The sequence below is a fragment of the Eulemur rufifrons genome, chromosome 15, assembly GCF_041146395.1.
Source record: "Eulemur rufifrons isolate Redbay chromosome 15, OSU_ERuf_1, whole genome shotgun sequence".
In the NCBI taxonomy this organism is placed as follows: domain Eukaryota; kingdom Metazoa; phylum Chordata; class Mammalia; order Primates; family Lemuridae; genus Eulemur; species Eulemur rufifrons.
Window position 1 is genome coordinate 18,800,153 of NC_090997.1, and position 19,482 is coordinate 18,819,634.

Sequence of the window (19,482 nt, forward strand, 5' to 3'; positions counted from 1 at the left end):
GCATTTTCCCCTCCCAGACGGACACTTGTTTTGGTATATAATATTAAAATAATGCAAAGTGAAAGGAGATGTATTTCAGCTTTGAATTTTACAGTCTGGATACACTAGGATTATTCCCAGTGGATAAAGTTTCATGCATTTAATATTTCTCACTTCTGGCAGCCCAGCTTCTTTCTCGAGCTCTCTCTTAGCATTATCATGAAATAAGATCTGGAACTCAATGCCCGCACCTTCCCAAAAGCAGTGAGAAATATCCCGAGGGCGTGGGTGGGTGGGTGAGATAGGTCTCTAAATTTAGTGTAGATACACTCACCTATTTAAACAAAGTAGAAAGGACCTTTGCAACATCCCTTGAAGATAAAACTCCGATGTCGTTCTGCAGGGTTTAGTTAGGACCCACTCCAATACCTCAGACTCTAAGTTTTGCCCCCCTCCTCCTTGGCCTTGGGGTAAGGGGATAGGACTGGGGTCTTAGGAACCTGTTGAAAGCTTTGTCTATTTTTTTCGGGGGAGGAGGGAATTAGGGAGTCGGTTTAAGGTCACCAAGAGTGAAAAGCAACAGTTAAGGTCACACCGCAGCCCATCTGCTACCCCCACCTCCTTTGGGGGGACTCTGGCTCTTTCAGGCTCGGCTCTAGACTTGTTGAGAGGAGTACAAAGGCCGGGAACTAGACGTTATGGAGAGCGTAGACCCCCAGCTCAGAAGCCCTTGCCTTTGTCCGAGGCCCTGGCCGCTTGTATTAGATGTATTCTGATTGCACAAGGCCAGGAGAGACCACACTGAAAACCGTCGTCTCCTTTCCTTTCAGGGCAACGCGCCCCACGCGTGTGACGTGCGAGAGACGCGATGGACGCGCCTTGCTCTTACTGTGCAGGTCCCGAGAGCGTGTGGGCCACACGCTCCCAGTCGTGTTGAGGACATAGAATCAGCCGCTGGAGGGGCTGCCGGCCGCGCGGGCCCTTCCCGCTCTCGGTCTCACCCTAAGGGCTAAGGCGACCGAGAAAGCCCCATTCTCCAGTAGGTAATGGGGCGGCGCTCCGCGGGTTGCAGGCGGGGAGGGGTCCCAGCGCTGCCAGCGGCCACCCGGGCGCCTGCTCCGAGGGGGAGAGTGTCCTAGAAAGGAATCGGAAGCTTCCCCCCTGCTTCACCTCTGCCAGGACAAAAACTCACCCACCCTCACGCTCCTAAAGGGAGGAGAAGGGATGGGAATTGTCTTACTTGGCCAGGCAGGCAGGCTCCCTCTCTTGCCCTACGCCCTCATTCGTGCGTTCCTCCGGTGCCCCAGCCACACAGAACCCTTTGCACGCCTCCCCCGCTCCCATCACCGCGTGGAGTGAGCCCACGGCCCCCGCCTCTCCTTTCATGTAGGAACCCCCGCCCCCCTCCTTTAGCCAGGCCTGCTACGTTTATCTGATAATTGAGTTATTAAAAGATTTGGTTTCCTTGGGCCTATAAATCAATAAACAGTAGGATTAACGCAAGACTTTGCCTTTTAACTCAAGGGAAACGTTTACGGCAAGCCCCTTTGAGCTTTGTTTTCAAACCAAACAGGTGAGTTGCAGCTCTCCCCCAACCCATGCACTCTTTAGACATTTTATCCATGGCGCGCGCCCACTCCTAAATGCTCAGTTCCAAACTAAAATAGCTAGATAGAAAGGAGAAGTCAGGATGTGGCAGTGCTGCCTTCACACTTTCCACTTTGCCAGTTCCTTTAAAGGTTCTAAAGATCTCCAGACCATTCTCTGTCCAACCTTGCCTCCTCCTACACGTATTGTGGATCTCAGGGGAGCAAGAAATGTGCTATTCTGGGTGAGGATTCCATCATCAAAAGGATTTTAACATATCCCCCAAACTGGGAGGGTAAACTTTCTCTCCTCCTACTCTCCACCCCCAATTATCTTGCATTTTCTTTCCCTCTTTCTGGCTTCCATATCCTTAGTTTTCTCCATCCTCACATAAAGAACCGAAGAAGCTTTCAAAGACCTGGATGTTTTATTTTCTTTGGCCAAGAAAACCACTCTCTCTAAAGCAATTATTTCATAGCCTATGAAAACTTTGGTCAAATGGAAAACCCCAAACCCCGAACTTACCTACATACTGTTCCTCTGGTACAATGCATTCCTAGTTAGAGTGTTTATAGAGAATTTGTCATCACATCTGATATCCTGTTCATGTAATAGGTTATGTGGAAAGGGAATAATAACCTTAATCCATCTGATGTTGCCTCAAGAGCCCAACAGCATTTCCCCTCCTTTGCCGATGTATGTTAAATTATTGGCATAAAAAAAATCGAAATTTGTTTTGTCTTCTTTTAAAAAATGGAACACTATCCTTCTTTAAATGCCAAAATCGACTCCTCTTTTGAGTTGGTTTTGAATTCACTAACATTGTTTTTACCATACAATCGTGAAATATCAATCTATTGACTCTTCCTTCACCAGAAGAGCTCTGGAGGGTATTCATGTTAAGTTTGTATATATTTATTTATGCTTAATTTAATGGGAATGTGTAAATATGGCGAGCAAGTAGTTTGGGATTATTTATCTGTGAATCTATACCTCTGTGAATGGGTGGTTAAAAAAAAAAAAAAACCGCTTGACCCTAGGTAGAATCTTATCTGAATTTTTCTGTTCTTTATAAACAAGCTGTCATGGTAATGGGTAGAAATTGGTTTATTGTCCCGTGTTGATCTGTTTTACATAAATAAAAAGATTGTTGTGTTTTTGTTGTGTTTTCATCTTCAGTTCCTTAAATATGGATATTGTTTAATTCTACAGACAGAAAAAAGTATAGCAAGAAGCTTTTTTTCTTTGTCCCCCTTCACCAAAGTATCCACATTGTTTTTGTTACAACAGAAATAAATTTTGCTTCTCAGAAAAATGAACGTTTGTTTTCACTAGGAGGTGTTTTCGATTTTCTAAATTCCAAATTGACATTCTTCTCTCCTAGTTCTCACCAGATTTGCAATAAAAGCACATGTTAACTGCATCTTTTGGCTTATTTTCCCCTTTAAAAAATGAGTCAAATTTACTGTCCAGGTAACTAAAGGACTCTGAGTACAAATCAAATAAGAAGCTCCCCTCCCACTGTTAGTCTGGTTTGGTGTTCTCAGAAGGAGATGATGGAGGAGAGAAGTCTACAGGGCTGGATGTGGGCCCCTGCATCCCATGATGTGGGGTCTGGAGCAGTTAACTGGCCCATTTCAGAATTAAACCTGACCCTGACATCCTTTAGCAGAGCAAGGCCCACTATAAAACAAATGAGGAAAAGCTCCTCTGTCCAAAAAGATGCAAGAGGTATAGATGTCTTAGGAGGTTGGCTCTTACCTTAAGTTCAGAGGCTGCCTAGAAAAGCCAGAGCTTTTCTCACTTGGGTTAATGGGCTGCAGTGACCAAACATCATCTCAATTTGTATTTTATCCCAAGGCTTGGGTGTCTTCCCTGAAGCCAGGAAAACAAAGCCATATAAGATGTTATACAGTTGGGATGAGTCACTGCTTCTTTTGGGGTCTCAAAGTCTTTATATGGACCTCCTAAGGTTCTTTCCTACATCAACATTGCCTAGTTTAATTATACAAAGCAGAAATAGCAACATGTGTATATATTTAAGAGCACTGGAAATGTTAAATCTTGATGATCCCAAATTATATGAGTGCTTAGCATATATAGTTTGTGGTCAGTTAATTAATAATGTGCCTCTCATGCCAATTTTCTGTTTTTAAGGTGACTCTTTTTCAGTTCGACTTACCTATATGGAAAGGCGGAAGGGATAATGGAATGTGCTTTATGTGAGATTTTCCCCTTCCTGTTTTATTTATTAATGAAAGGGGGGAGTATCGTGGCTAGAACTATAAACAATGGAATCAAAGAAAAAAAAGGTAATAGAAGAAAGCAAAGAAAACCAAGGGAAGTGTAATTGTGATGGCATTCAATCCATTTATCTAGAAAGAAAATAGATGTATGTCTTAGTTCAATTGTTATATTGAGTTTCCCTTTCATTTGCTTTGCAGACTGTGGAGTTGGTTACCACTGGGATTATATAAAGGGGGTGGTGGGTAATTTCCATATTCTATGGCAAATTTACCTACAGAAGGTTAGCACCAGCCCTAGATAGGCTGACCTGCAATCTGTTATCCTATAGGTAAGTTCCTGACCACCTCACCCCTCCTCACCATTTGGCAAGGAGAAGTTCTGACACAAAATCACCTTTATCAGGTAAGGGTCTTTAGGAGCCCAAACTGTGAAGAAAGAACTGGAGGAAAGACCTGGAAGGAAGAACTCGAAAGAGGGAAAAAAGGGGGTTGGAAGCTGGAGACAGCCTTGCCTAACAAAACAGCCTTGGGCTGCTTGTCACAGCTCCCTAGCCCCTTTTTTACTGTCGTGTGAGGCTGTGGAGGGAGCAAGGAAAGAGCAGTAGTTAGAACCGCTAGGCCATTAGCCGGCCCAGGGACCCTAGTGACCTTGGAGGAACACTCATTGCTGCCCTGCCTGCCAGAAGACCGCCAGCCCAGGTGTGCACCTTACGATGTCTCAGAACTACCAGCCGGCTCATATTAGCTGGTTAAGGGCTTGATTAAACATAGTGCTAGAAGGAAGACCCGATTATTTTTTTTATGAAGCTGCATTCTTTTTCTTCATTTGCAAATACCTGTTCCTTAGGGGCCCCTCCCCGCTGGTAGCCACCAGAGAGAGTTGGCTGCCAGGCGCGACATGTGCCTTCCTGAGGGCGCTCACGGCTCCCCAGCGCAAGCTGCCTTCCACGCTTGTACTTCCAGGGCGGAGGGCGGTTGTCTGTCATGTTGAAGCCTCAGAAATTAAACGTGCACCTCACAAGTCCATTAATTTTAGCTTCCCATTAATCTATTTATAAGTGAACCAGAGCTGGCTCTATAAATACAGTCCTATAAAATTGAACTCCTTCCCATAAATCTTCCAAGTTGTTTATTTACATCTATTCCCGGGTCCTCTAACGATCATCGCGTAAACTGGGGGAAGACGGCGGCAGATGCTCCCTGCCCGCCCGTACTCCCCCGCCCCGGGAATCGTGGCCTCCTAAGAAAAGGAGGAATTGCGCGCGGGTGGAGGAAGAGGGATAGAAAAGGGAGGGCAAAAAAATCATTTTTTCTTCTTGACTTTGTTTCCTTGTTTCTATCCCAAACTCGCAGTCTCTATATTTCCCATCACAAGCTCCAGGTTGATGTATATCATCATAAACAGCATTCTTGGGACTGTAGCTCCCCTCAAAGCTTGGGGTGAGCTTCTTTTTCACTTTCCTGGCACCCACTGCTTTTAAATCAGGCCTCATAAATAACCCGGTGAGCTCCCTTAGGATGAGGTCAGTCAAACGCCTCCCGGGCCCAGCTTGGGTCCCTCCATGCTCCTCCCACATGTCACATGTTGCAACACTCCCACCGTCTTTCCCCTGGGTTTCCAGAAGGAAACCGCCGACAGCAATTTGGACATTGGGTACGTGCGCAGAGATACAGACTGAGCACCGAGTCCGCGGGCCCACGCACCGCGCGGGCGTCACCCTACGTGGAGCCGACGCACTCGGCGCTCGCTGCTCGCGTCTAGGCACGCTCTCCAGGTTGCCGAGCATGGCGTCAACAAGGCGCACGCGCGAATGCCCACGCACGCACGCGCACGCACGGGCACGCACGCGCCGTGGCACCCCGGGGCGAAACCCCCGCCACCGCCACCGCCACCGCCCTGGGCGCGGCCCGCCGGGGAGGGTTTCCTGTGCGCGACCTCCTGATCAGGGTTCCCGGTTTGCTAACGACAGAATCGTGGGAAGCATTTTTTCTTGGTGTTTTTTTTTTTTTTTTTTTGTAAGCTGCTTATGCTCATATTGAAGGAGCAGTTGCAGTTTTGTTACACAAGTTCAACACGTTCCACGCTGGTCACACAAGCTAGCAAGGTCAAGCAGTGATTTTTCACCCACTTGTTGGAAACATTTGTTCTTGCCCACCCTGCGCGTCGCTCTCCTCTCCTATCCGAATGGCTGCAGCCTTCTGGAGCTGACTCAGGCGAGAGGCGTCCAGGCCCAAATAGGGGTCACACCTGCTGCCAAGAGAGGCCTCTGCATAAAAATGCTCTTTAAATTTTTAAAAAATCAGCATAATGGTCAATGGACTTAACAAAGCGTGACTCGCCCAGTCTGCAAGGAGGGTAGCTCTGGCAATCATCTGTAACTCGACCAGTTAACGTCCCGGACGTGCTTGTTCACAGAGATATTAGCAAGCGTTTCAAGGATGTGGCTGTCAGATGTCATTAGCCAACGTTTGCTCACCCAGCCATTTGCTTAACTGGGAGGAGGGCATGGCCACAGCATATATGCTTAGAATCGGGTGGGAGAAGGAAGGTCAAGAGTTTTCCTCCTGTAACAGCCAAATGTCCCGAGCTGTACAGACATTTATCCGATGGCTGGAGAAAAGAAGCTGGCTCATGAGCAGTGGGTACAGAGACGTGGGAAGGGGAGCTTCTCTGGGACTGGGTATGCAAGTCTTCTCTGAGATGGAAACTCCCAGAATCTGACGGGTCTACTACATAGACCTGGGTGGAGGATTGAGTCCAGCCCATTAGGACTGGCACTCGCCAATTGAACCATTGGGTTCTGAACGCTGGAATCCGGAGTCCAGGCGACCAATTAGAGGCCCCGCAGCTCAGCTCTGAAGCACCTGGTTGCTCTGAAGGGCTGGCGGCAGTTACTGCGGGCAAAGAGAGTGAGACCTGTAATACGAATTTCTGAGGAAATAGGATTTTAGACAGTTTCTATCCAGCGGTGGACTTTACTAAATTCTGAACTGTCGGCCACTTATTCTAGGTTTGGAAAGGCACAGATAGGTGTTGTACAAAATGCCTGGGAAAATCCCAGCCAATGCAAAGAAAACAAATATAAAACTAGACCAAACCTCAGTGCTCCATTAGCTAGCCCTCATCAAACAAACAAAAAACAAACACATGCAAAAAATGCCAGCTCTAACTTTTGAGAGCAAAACATCACTCTTGGACCAGGATGGGTCTTGTGTAAATGTTATCCTTCCTGATAAATGATTTGCCAAATGACTAGATGAGAGATCATTTTGGGGGACTGTGGTTAGGGCTGTTCACTCACACATACACTCAATATCACGACATGGGATTTCCCCAATATCTGCACTAAATAAAAACTAGCCACAACAAAGCAGTGTTTACCAATGTGAATTTTGTTTGCCATGAGAGTCCCATATGCTAAGAAGGAATTTTTTTTTTTTTCATGTATTCAGTTTTAAGGCTCTTGTTTTCAAGATAGAACTTTTTTGGCTAGGGATTCTTAAAGATAGGGAACTATCAAGATTTGAGGCAAAAGCAAGGCTTACTCCTTTTATAGATTGTTTCACACATTTTCTCTTTGTTATTTTTAGGGAGGCAGGAGAGGGGGCCGGCAGGTAAGAGCCTTTCCAACAAAATTGGTCCACTGAGTGATGTATTCACTTTTATGTTCAGTCTAAATATTCTTTTTTTCTTTAAGGATAAGGACCATTCAAGACAATGGTACCAAATAATCCAAAGAAGGATTGAGGTGATCCGGGTCCCTGTGACCTTTTACCCTTCCTTTAATGCTCAGTGTTGAACATCTGTGTTTGGTGGGCGATGTCTGAAAGTAATAAAGACAATTAGAGCATTTTATTTTTTCTTAGCTGAGGGAAGGTTGGGTGCCAGTGCAGAGAGGTTAAATCTTAGTCTATAATCCCATTTTGCAGGATGAAACTAGGGGAATAATATTCACTAAGCCTTGCTACTTAGCAGGCTCTGAGGAATGGAGTATAGTAATTAGATACACTGAAGCTATAGGTAATTCATATTGTTCCTTTCTTCCCCATATTCATTAGTTTGTGGGCGGGCTTTTTTGTTTGTTTTTTACAATTCTATCATTTGCCACCTTTAATACCAGGAAAAGAAGATAATGTTCACCTCTCTCCAGCCTTGTTGTGGGTTTATTTCCAGCTGTGAGGACTGTTAAATTAGGCTCCTGAATGCATTGTCACTCTCACACCAATTTGTGAAAGCGTTTCTCTTTCTTTCAGCTAAAAACAAGCTAAAATCAAACCAAACCCAAAGCTAACAAAACACACTCACTCACTATATGTTAATCAATTTGTTGAAAAGTGTTTCACCCTGCAGTGTGTGAAACTGCAAAGTCTACTAATCTCAAGCCCATTTGAAAGGGTCAAAGATCTAAAAGAATAAGATATTCCAGAGATAACCAATTAGAGAAATTTTTCTCCAAAACAAATTTCAAGAGTGAAATAACACATTTTCTCAGTACATGTTGTTCTTAGGACACTGTGCTGTGGGTTTTTGATGAACCAACATTTGTTTCTTGGAAAGGACATATCTCTGATCTTGAATGAGCAAACCATTACATATGCATGTATGAAACTAGATAACGATTTAAAACTCTTGGGTTAAGGTTGAAAAGTGGCAAAATATCTCTGTATCTATATTTCTCTATCTCTATCTCTGTATATCACCTGGAATCACAATTGCAGTTAAACTTTTTCCTAATGGAGGTCATTTGGAAAAGCCATCCTATCTTTAATGTTCTAAAATTTGTAGAAGGGGGTGTGTCAAATAACCAGAGCATGAAACCTTAAAGTAAGGGTACAGTTTTCCTGTCAACCAGATACCGGATGGCTTCCCTGCATGTATGTCATCACTCCAACGTGGGCACCAAAAACATGAGTTCGCAGTTGAATCATTCTAGATTTAATCACAGATATGTGCTAGCACACACAGAAGACTGTTTTCACTCATCATTTCTCCTTGATGTTAAACATGTGTTGGGAATTTTGGAACTCTGACTTCTCCAGATCATATTTGTGACTTTGTTCTTACACATGCAGGTTAGAAACCTACAAGGTGATAACTAGGTTATTCTTCCTCTCTCTTCCACCTTTTTTTTTTCTTTTTGCTGTTAATAACTCCGTCCTTACTTTCCTCTTCCCTACTGACTCCCCCTTCCCCAGCATTCTGTCAAGCAATAGGCTGTAAAATAGTTATCCAGACCAGCAGCCAGGCAAGTGCCGTTTGAGAGTAATTTCTGCCCCAAGCGTTTAGCCCAGGGCAAAGCAAGCGTGCTCTCTAACTGATCAACCTGGATATTTCATTATTCATTAATTTACTGTTTAACCAAATCCCACTCATTATCAGAGGCAACGCTTGGCAGAGCCCAGCGAACAGTAGCAGTTGGTGTCAGGCGTGGAGAATTGGCCCATTTGATCCTAGGCTGTTTTATTATTCAACACCACTGACTGAGAAAAAGGTCCATGAATAATAAAGAGCCAAAGCGTGTTTGAACTGAGAAGCATGACACAGCCTTACAAAACAGCAGTTAGAAAATTAAAGGCAAGGTGGCCCAGACTTTGCATTTTTTATCTTGGCTGTGGGCAGAGACATTTATATCCGTACATTGTTTTCAATGATTTTTTTTAAGTCCTTAAGACAGAGGCATTTGTTTCAGTTGCACCCTTTCAAAACAGGCCATTGAAGAACTTAGGAGCAAACTTACACAGCAAGAAACAAACATGCCTCCAGATGGGAACCTGGAAATGTAATTTCTAACCTTATAATCAGTTAGGTCCTTTGTGGCCCTCCTCAGCTATGGAAAAGATTTGGGTGATTTTAATTCTCCTTTGGACCTGCCATCATCCATATTTGCTTTAGTAATATAATTCATGATGCCAATCAAATGCATGTTATATTCCTTTTCTAGTCAGCTGATTCCTTGACAAGTCTTTGGCTCCATCAGCACCTGGCCACACAGGGCTTATAGCAATGGGTTTATAGACCCCATAGGTAGTATTTTAAATCTCATTAATATGAGAGACGGGACTATGTATAATGGAGGAGGAAGCAGTTTATGTACCTCAAAAGTACATTTTCTGAGTTTACACAGGCATTAGTGGTCATGAATTCTCTTAGACTCTGTTAGGTCTGTAAGTGTACAGTTGAATTGATTACACTCGTTGGATCCATTGATAGTAAGCCTGAAAGTATGCTGTCTTTAGGACTGACCTGTCTTGTCATTCATTCTACTCAGGTATCTTTTTTTATCCGTTGATTTATAGTCCTTGAATAAGGATTATGGGACCTAAAACAGTAATGATAACAGTACCTTTTGTATGTTTCCTTCCACTGCCTAGCAACCTCCTTATTTTATCCACACACAGTCTTCCTTAGGCAGTGAAATAAAGCACATGAGCTATGACTCTTTCATTTAGATAAGCAATAATGGTGTAGGAAAAATTTCCAGGGAGCGATAAGTCCATATGGGCTACCTATACTCATCAAAAGTAATATATATAATCTTTCAGAATTCTTCATAATTTGGCCAGGTAGAACTGCCTCGGTGATAAGATATTTAGAGTGACACATAAAAGTCCCTATCCAAAGTTGGTAGTAGTGAAATCAAACTTCAAGTTTTTTTAATGTTGAAATCTGTAAACAAAGGTTGAAAGCACTAGGGAAATGCTTTGCATTTTCTTATCTCAGGATATACTGTTGCTTGCCTTGGATACATTTGGAAACTGTTGTTAATATGTTGAATTTAAAATAGGATAAATAGCTAGCATAGGGATTCTTTTAACATCATCAGTCTGCTCACTTCATTTTACAGATGCTCAGAGAATGGCTTGTCCAACCTCATGCATGTAACTCCTGGCAGAACTGCAACTGAAACTTGGCTCCAAAGTACTCTTTCCTCTACAATAGACATTAGAGCTTGGGTTTTTATTTTAGATATTAGTGTCATTTTTTCCCACTATATATTTCGATAGTTTTGAAGAAAGAGAACTTAAAAAATGTCTGATCCCATAGGACTGACATACAGTATTTTAAAAACAGATCCTTTACAGTGGATAATTTTGGTATCATAATTTTTGGCATTACTTGCAAGAAGAAGGCAAAAATTGTTCCTTCAACTTGGTTTAGATTGGAAGGTCAGGACAATAAGATAAAGAACTCCATTGCTTCCCTTTCCAATATGGTGGACCAGGTTGTTCACTAGTTATTATAAATAAAAGTTACTATAAGTTAATATAACTAAATGTGAACATGACTGAAATTTATAACAGGAAAAAATAATGCTTTGACTTCTTAGACTTAGATCATACGAGTCCTCATTAAATCATGAAACTCCACAGCCTTCACACATGTGAAGAACTTGTGAATGAAGAAAACTAGGGAATATCAGACAATTCATCCACTTGGGAACCACAAGGTCTCTGTTCTTTGTTTTCTTCCAGACTTGCTGTAGGTTGAGACATTGAATCTTTCTCCTAAGTGAGGTATACTCTGGGACTTTTAAGACTCTCATACGTCACTTAAATCTTTAGGAGTTAGAACTTAAAAGGTTCAGGAAGAGCAGTGCATGGGAGGAACAGGTTTTCATAGTCCTGAAGAGAAGATACTCTGTTGAAAATTTGGAAGGGGAAAAAATTTAGCATTTTGGGGACTTGGTGAATCATAGAGATTAACAGGCCCAGTATAAATATCACCTCATCTGAGAAAACTTTCTTCCCTAATTCCTTTACTTCCTGTTATAATTATTCCTTTTTAACTTCTTTGTCCACAATTCTTGACCTCAGCTGCACATTAGAATAACCTAGGGAGAGTTTAAAAAAATATTGATCTCTGCACCCCATCCTCAGATTTATTTGATCTGGGACACTGGTATTGCTTCAAAAGCTCCCCAGGTGATTCTAATGTGCAACTGGGATAGCAAAACAATGCTTTATGTTCTCAGAGCACTGTATTTCAAAATATGGTATTTAACCCATTGTCCCACAGTTCTATAAAAGTCTGTCTCTCTGGCCACTTCATATTACGAACTTTGAGTGTAAAACCTATGTCATAATCAACTTACATAAAACATGGCATATGGTAGTTGTTGCTTGCTCATTCAACAGATTCTTACTGAGTAGTCACTAAGTTCTAAAATCTGAGGAAACATCAGGAAACAAGACAGACTTGGTCCTTCACCTTGGGAAACTTACAGTATTTTGTCCATGAGAGCAAGTATGTTGTCCCTGCATTTGCAGATCTATCTAAGCTTAGCTGATAGCTCACCAAGAAGCATCAGAGTACAATAAATAATAGGACCTGACTAACTTAGAGCAGATGAACCAGGTTGCAGGGGTCTCTGTTTTGGCATACTGTTTTATCTACCCTTAGGACTGGCCCATCCTGTGTTTCCTAAACCTTGTACATTTGTGAGATTTTCATTTAAACTGCACTTACTGACACAACGAACCACAAAGATTTTTAAAATCTAAAAGATTTCCACAAATTGCTAAAATATCTTACAGTTTCAATTCCTAACTCTGCATTCTAGATGGTAAATAGAATGAGTAGGTGTTTATAGATTGCTTCAATTTCATTTACCCTAGTTTAACCCTAAGGTAGGACATAGTATATTCTTCAGGTAAATTAACTTGAAATGTATATCTGTATATTTTATAATAGTATGGTGTACTTCATCCACTTTTCCTTCTAAATCAAAGATAAGTATCCATTATCTAGAGAAATAATTATAACATATTTGCATGTCACTTTACGACAAGACTGAGAGGTAAGATGGGTATATAAGCACGTCTCTTAATTTTACAGGTGAGGAAACCTAGGCACAAGTTGAGACCTCAGCTCATCTTGCAGGACAGTGGCAGCCAAGCTGGTAAGTTCAGTGTTCTCTCTATCATTCCATACTGCCATGTTTATATTATCAATGTAAATATGCATCCACATATGTCAGACAAATATGCAAACACCAAGTTTTGTTAAAGTACTTGAAAAGCAAAAACAACAAGTCTAGCATATTAACATAGCATAATATATTTTAACAGCTTGTTAATTTATATTAGCTACAGAAATATGTGCTTACATTTGTGAGAAGTTTGAACTATAGAATATTAAAAAAGGATGTGGCTTTATTTCTTTCAAGTATATAAAAGAAGTGGACCTACAATAATTAAAGATTCCTTTGAGAGGTCCTTAGAGCGCCTACTTTGATTAATACATAAGAATGCTTTGTAATTATACTCTCAATTATCTGTGTGTAAATGGGTGCTCCTCAAGTGCTTGAGGATACTAAAAACAGTGTATTCTCTTAAACAGTTAATATACTGTCCCTGTAATCTTTATTTACAGTAGTGATTTGTTCAGCAAGTCTTTTCTCCAATATGGTAAAGACAGACTTCTGCTTAGCCAGACTTTGAGTAGATCAGAAATTCTGATTTAAGTGAGTCTGATTTAACAAGGTTTTACTTTATTTGCAACTTAATAGGTTTTGCACCACATATTTGCCTTTACATACATATATAACCTTATTAATATATATGTTTTATACATTTAAAAGTATTCTGCAGAGCTACTGACTTATCAATGAACCTGAGACGTCTCAAATTATTTTATAGCTCCTTAGCATAGATTTGCCTTAGTTAATCTGTAGCTGTGGAGGAAAAATTCTGTTTCCTTAAGTCCTTTTATGAGGGTGCCAAAAGGTATAAAAATATGAAGCCATTTAATAGCTAGGCTCTTTGAAACTACCAAGCACACACAGTGTGCATGCTAAGTTTAATCACAGTGATGGATTTACATGTAATGTCTCAATTCCAGACTCCCTCATTAGTGTAGTCAGTCTTGAAGTTCTCCCCAGTGAGAAGAGTGAAGGTGACTTCAACACCCGTGAGAGGATGGTTGGATATTGACAACACCCAGAAAAAGACAGTGGGAAAAAGCTCTACCATATGAGGCTATAATCCTAGCTGTGGTCAATGTGTTGAAAGCTTTATGTTTCCTGACCACAGGATCTTTCTATAAAATGAACAGGGAGGAGGGATATTCCCAGGATTAGCCAGCTGGCTATTCCTATATGCTTATTAAAATTTCTGGAAGAAATGGTGTGGCCTTTAAACTCTTTTAAAATAAGATGACTACATCCGTTTGAGAAATCATAAGGATTCCCCTCCCCCCAACTGTTTTGTGTAAGAGGGCAGAATAAAACATTTTCAAACTTAAATTTTGACAATTGCAATAAAGGAATGGGAATATAGAAAGTGGTGGTAAAAACAGCAGCAGTAGCAGAAACAAGGAGAGAATCCAGATGTCACCTTTGTGGGAAATCTTTTTCTCCTCTAAGGACCCGCAGGTCAGGCTTTTTAATTTTGGACAAAACACAGTTTTATTCCATCCCATGTGGAGTGTGGAGACAGCCTCGTCTTTTGGAGGCTGCATTTGGAACCCGCTGCCTCTTTGTATTCAATACCCACACGCTATTCCCCTGGCTTGCTGAGTGAATCCCTGCACAATAGTGGCATTAAAGAGAGCGAAGCACAGGCAATGCATTTGGGTTCTTTGTTTAGGGGAAAAGAAAAAAACAAAAAAACAAGCAACTTAACACTTAACATTCATCAAAAGACACTAGGTCATCAGGAATACTGCAGAAGTAGCATTAGAATTGGGTCTTTTTATAAGAAATCCTCAGAGTGTTTAGTCAGAACTGCCAGACCCAGGAATATTCTATTTTATAGTCTTGTTTCTTGTTCTTCTTTTTTTGAGAGAGATTTAACAAGTGAAGCCAAGGCACATACTCTCTTTCTTCCCCACTTCCTCTGCCCCCCAAACATCTCTTTCTCTCTCTCTCTCTCTCTCTGACTATGTACATTATATATAATTATATATGTATGTCTTCTCCATTTTTTTCTCCTCTCCTTTAAGCAGATCACTGAGCCAACCAAATCTTCATTTTCAGACTTGGGGCTCCCAGGATATACGTAGAGGACATCCAGTGTACTTTCAGTATCTTGAAATTTTATCCTTCCTTTAAGACATTGTTTTTTTCCTCCTATTGGTGTTTTCAGAAGCAGTGCATAAACATGCATATTCATATTTGATTGGGCCTGTAAGTGAACTTGAAGGAAAATCTTTTGTTGAAAAGTATAATGAAAACAATAGTTTTTATTTGTCTAGCTTTTTTATGGTTTATAGTGTACCTTCACATATTTCATTTTATTTAATTCCCCACAACAATTTCTCTGGAATATTATGGGCTATTTAGAGTTAGTTGAGCAAAGGAAAGTTGAGGAAAGTTAAGAGGTGTGTTTAGTGAGGACAAATAATTAGAAATAAATTTAAAGCTGACTCTCTGGAAGTCTTCTAATTGTCAGCGGACACCCTGCCACACCAGAGTTCTGTAAATTATAATAGAAAATGCACATGTATCAGTTTGACTACAGTAATTTAGGTGGATGATGAAAGAGTGAATTAGCTTATTTCTAAAGGTAGGTGTGTGTGTGTGTGTGTGTGTGTTTTCAATCTTCTAGTACCTGGACAGGTGGGTGGTGTATGTTCAGGTCAAGGATGGTAGTATAAGAGGAGGAGAGGACACTGAGTTTTAGAAAGATCTCTGCTTTCTGGCATTTAATCATCAGGATTTAGAAACATAGAAAGACGAAGAATATGTTAAATGATTGCCCAAGGGAGTAATGAATGAAGAGAACATAAGGATGGGAAAGAAAGCAAGATAGAAGGATATAGTGAAAGAATAAAGGAAAGAATAGATTAAGCATTGGGGAAGTAAAGGAAACAGCTAGTAATGTCATTATGTCATTATTTTTTTTCACTAAAGGCCTGATATTTGGGATCCTAAAATATTATGTTTAAATTGAGTCAGCCAGATCTTTATTAAGATTTTGAAACAAGAAAAAGTTTCCTTCTCCCTAAATATCTCTTCTACCTTATTCATTTTCTTATTTAAATATCGTTATGGGGTACAAGTGCTTTTTGTTGCATGGATGAACTGTATAACGCTGAGGTCAAGGCTGTCAGTGTACTGGTCACCATGATAGTATACATTGTACCTGATAGGTAGATTTTTATCCCTCATCCCACACCCACCCTCATCTCCTCTTACTTTTCAATGTCTATTATAATACTTTCTGACTATATACCTCATTTAACTCCCACTTGTAAATGAGAATGTGTGATATTTAGTTTTTCATTCCTGAGATACTTCTCTTAGGATGATGGTCTTCAGTTCCATCCAAGTTGCTGCAAATGCCATTATTTAATTCCTTTTTATGGCTGAGTAGTACTCCATGGTATATATATATACCACATTTTCTTTATCTACTCTTAAGTTGATGGATGCTTATCTACCTGATTTTTTTTTTTTTTTTTTTTTTTTTTGAGACAGGGTCTCTCTCTCTGTTGCTAGGGCTAGAGTATAATAGCAACCTCAAACTCCTGGGCTCCAGTGAGCCTTCTGCTTCAGCCTCCCAAGTAACTGGAACTACAAACACGTGCCACCATGCCCAGCTAATTTTTCTATCTTTTGTAGAGACAGGGTCTCACTGTGTTGCTCAGGCTGGTGTTGAACTCCTGACTACAAGCAATTCTCCCACCTCAGCCTCCCAAAGTGCTAGGATTATAGGCATGAGCCACGATACCTGGCCTCTACCTGAATTGTTTATTTATTTATTTATTTTTGGCAGAGCTAGCTGAGGATTTATTTGGGGAAAAGCAATTGAATTGGTTTTTAGTTGGGAGCATGAGTAAGAGGGGGTACCCCAGGCAATAAACTCCCCCCATGTGTGGGCTGAGGGCTGGGGCTGAACCTCAGGTGAGTCTCCTGTTCCCTGTGCTCATGGGCACAGTTGCTTCTCCCAACAGGGTCTGGGGCAGCCACATGAGGGAGTAGGCTGGAGGGGCCTCACTGGCCGTTCACTTGGGCAGGACAACAGAGGATTCAGATACCAGCTTCCCATCATGGATCTCGATCTTCTTCACAACCATGGCCCTGGAGGAGCTGGTATGGCTGAAGGAGCTGGAGCCGCCATCAGAGCCAAAGCTGGGCTGCAAGAAGCTCAGGCTGTAGTTGAGGCCAGGGCTTTTGAGACCCCTATAGGCTGAGCTCAGCCCAACTGAGTAGCACTGGTGGTCTTTGTGTCAATACTCATGTTCTCCAGCCGGCTGTCCTCGCCCACCAGCAGCTTGCAGTAGTTCGTGATCTCGATGTCCAGGGCCAGTTCGACGTTCATCAGCTTCTGGTACTAGCGTTGCTGCCACACCATGGCTGCTTGGCTCTCTGCAGGGCAGCATTCAGCTCATCCACCTTGGCACTGGCGTTCTTAATGGCCAGCTCTCTGTGCTGTTCAGCATCTGCAATGGTAGCCTCCAGGGAAGCCCTCTAGCCTTTGAGACCTTCAATTTCAGCCTGGAGCTGGCTAATATTCCTGTTCATGTCAGAGATCTCCGTTTTTATGCTATGCAGGTCATCCCCATGCTTCCTAACCAGTACCTGCAGCTCCTCATACTTTGTCTCATATATGGTCTCAGCTTCATCCCGGCTGCGGTTGGCAATCTCCTTGTACTGGGCGTGGACCTCAGCAGTGATGCTATCCATGTCCAGGGAAAGGCTGTTGTCCATGGACAGGGCCACAGATATGTCTGAGTTCTGGGACTGCAGCTCACAGATCTCCTTTTCATTCAGCTGCCTAAGGAACTTGATCTCATCTGTTAGCCCTTCTAGGCAAGACTCCTGCTCTACCTTGTTCATGTAAGCTTCATCCACATCTTTCTTGATGAGCACAAATTCATTCCCCATCTCTGTACGCTTGTTGATCTCATCCTCATACTTATTCTTGAAGTCCTCCATGAGCCCCTGCATGTTGCCAAACTCCACCTCCAGCTTCAGCTTGTCTTGGCCCAGTGAGTCCAGGAAACTGTCGAGGAAGGTTGTTGATATAGCTTTCAGACATGCTGTCCATGTTGCCCTGAGCTGTCTTCTGCTGCTGCAGGAGGCTCCACTTGGTCTCCAGCATCTTGTTCTGCTGCTCCAGGAACTGCACCTTGTCAATGAAGGAGGCAAACTTGTTGTTGAGGGTCTTGATCTCCTCCTTCTGGTTGTGCACGGTCTGGGTATTGGGGTCCACCTCCAGCTTGAGGAGGCTCAGCAGGCTCTCGTTCACCATGTTGGCTGTGATGTACCCCATACCACCAGCCCCAGTGTAGCTTCCACCCAGACCCATGTCGATGCTCAGGCCACTTTTGAAGCTGCTGCTGCGGCCCACCTGGGAGAAGCTCAAGGACTGATGCAGCTACTGGGTCCCCTGGTGTATGAGGGGCTGCTGAAGGCCCCAGGGCCAGATATGGACACCTTGTAGGACTTCTGGGTCACCCTGATGGACATGGTGGAGGCTGGAGTGGAGGCAGGCAGTCCAAACCAGACAGAGATTCAAGAAGGAGCGAGACGGTGCTTTTAGGTGGGCTGGCCTCTATCTGAATTTTGATTCCAGAAATTTTCTTGACATGAGGAAAAGTTTTTCAATTCTCTTTTACAAATTAAAGATTTTAAAATACATAGGGCTGGGTGTGGTGGTGTAATCCGAGCACTATAATCCGAGCACTCTGGGAGGCCAAGGCAGGAGGACTGCCTGAGCTCATGAGTTGGAAACCAGCCTGAGCAAGAGCAACTGTCTCTACTAAAAATAGAAAAAGTGGCTGGGTGCAATGGTGCATGCCTGTAGTCCCAACTACTTGGAAGGCTGAGGCAGGAGGATTGCTTGAGCTGAGGAGTTTGAGGTTGCTATGAGTTAAGATGACACCGCTGCACTCCAACTGGGGCAACAGAGCAAGACTCTGTCTCAAAAAAAAAAAAAATTCTGCAGGTAAAATAGTACATTAGTATGAATCATTTTTAGTCAATTATAAAGGATGATTTCAGCTCTTTTTCTGTTTGGGTACAGAGGACATATTCATAACAAAATATTCTTTGTGCTTTGGATAATAGGGTGGGGTTACTACTGAACTGAAAATGAATAGAGAAAGTCACTGGATACTCTAAAGAGATCATTTATTGATTTTACAATTTGCATTAGATTATATTGATGTAATTGCATATGGACAAATAGCATATTCATAGAGATACCTCAGTAAATGTGATGTATGTAATAAGACAAAGTTTACTTTGAAGTAGCTTTTCTAATCTCTCAAAGGTATAAATCTCAGATACACAGATAATGTTTTTTTCTGCATAACAGAGAAATTTCACACCCTAGAGAAAGATTCAGAAAACTCTACATCTTGCTGATAAATATTTTTATAAGCCTGAGCAAATGATTCAATTAATTTCAACATAGTTAATAAACTACTACATAGAAGGCAATGCACTAGCTTCTGCAGAGGATATAAAAGGTGAAGAAGAGACACAGCATTCTATATCCAGAGGAACACAGAGTTGAACTAAGGAATGTGATGCCATTTCTTAGGTTGTGTAAGTTGATGAGAAACAAAAATTAATATATTAATATCATTTAAAGCTATGTTAACTTTCCCTTCCCTTCTATCCCTTTCTTTTCCTTTTCGCTTCCATCTGTCCTTTTTTTCCCTTCTTACATATTTGTTTCCTTGGGTATCACTTTTGTTTCTACTCAGAGCAAGTCAGCA

General features: G+C 42.0%; 1 pseudogene; it reads right to left on the bottom strand.

The window, feature by feature from the left end:
• Positions 1-16,758: 16,758 nt before the first annotated feature.
• LOC138395560 (keratin, type II cytoskeletal 8 pseudogene) lies at positions 16,759-18,226 on the bottom strand (annotated as a pseudogene).
• Positions 18,227-19,482: the final 1,256 nt, after the last annotated feature.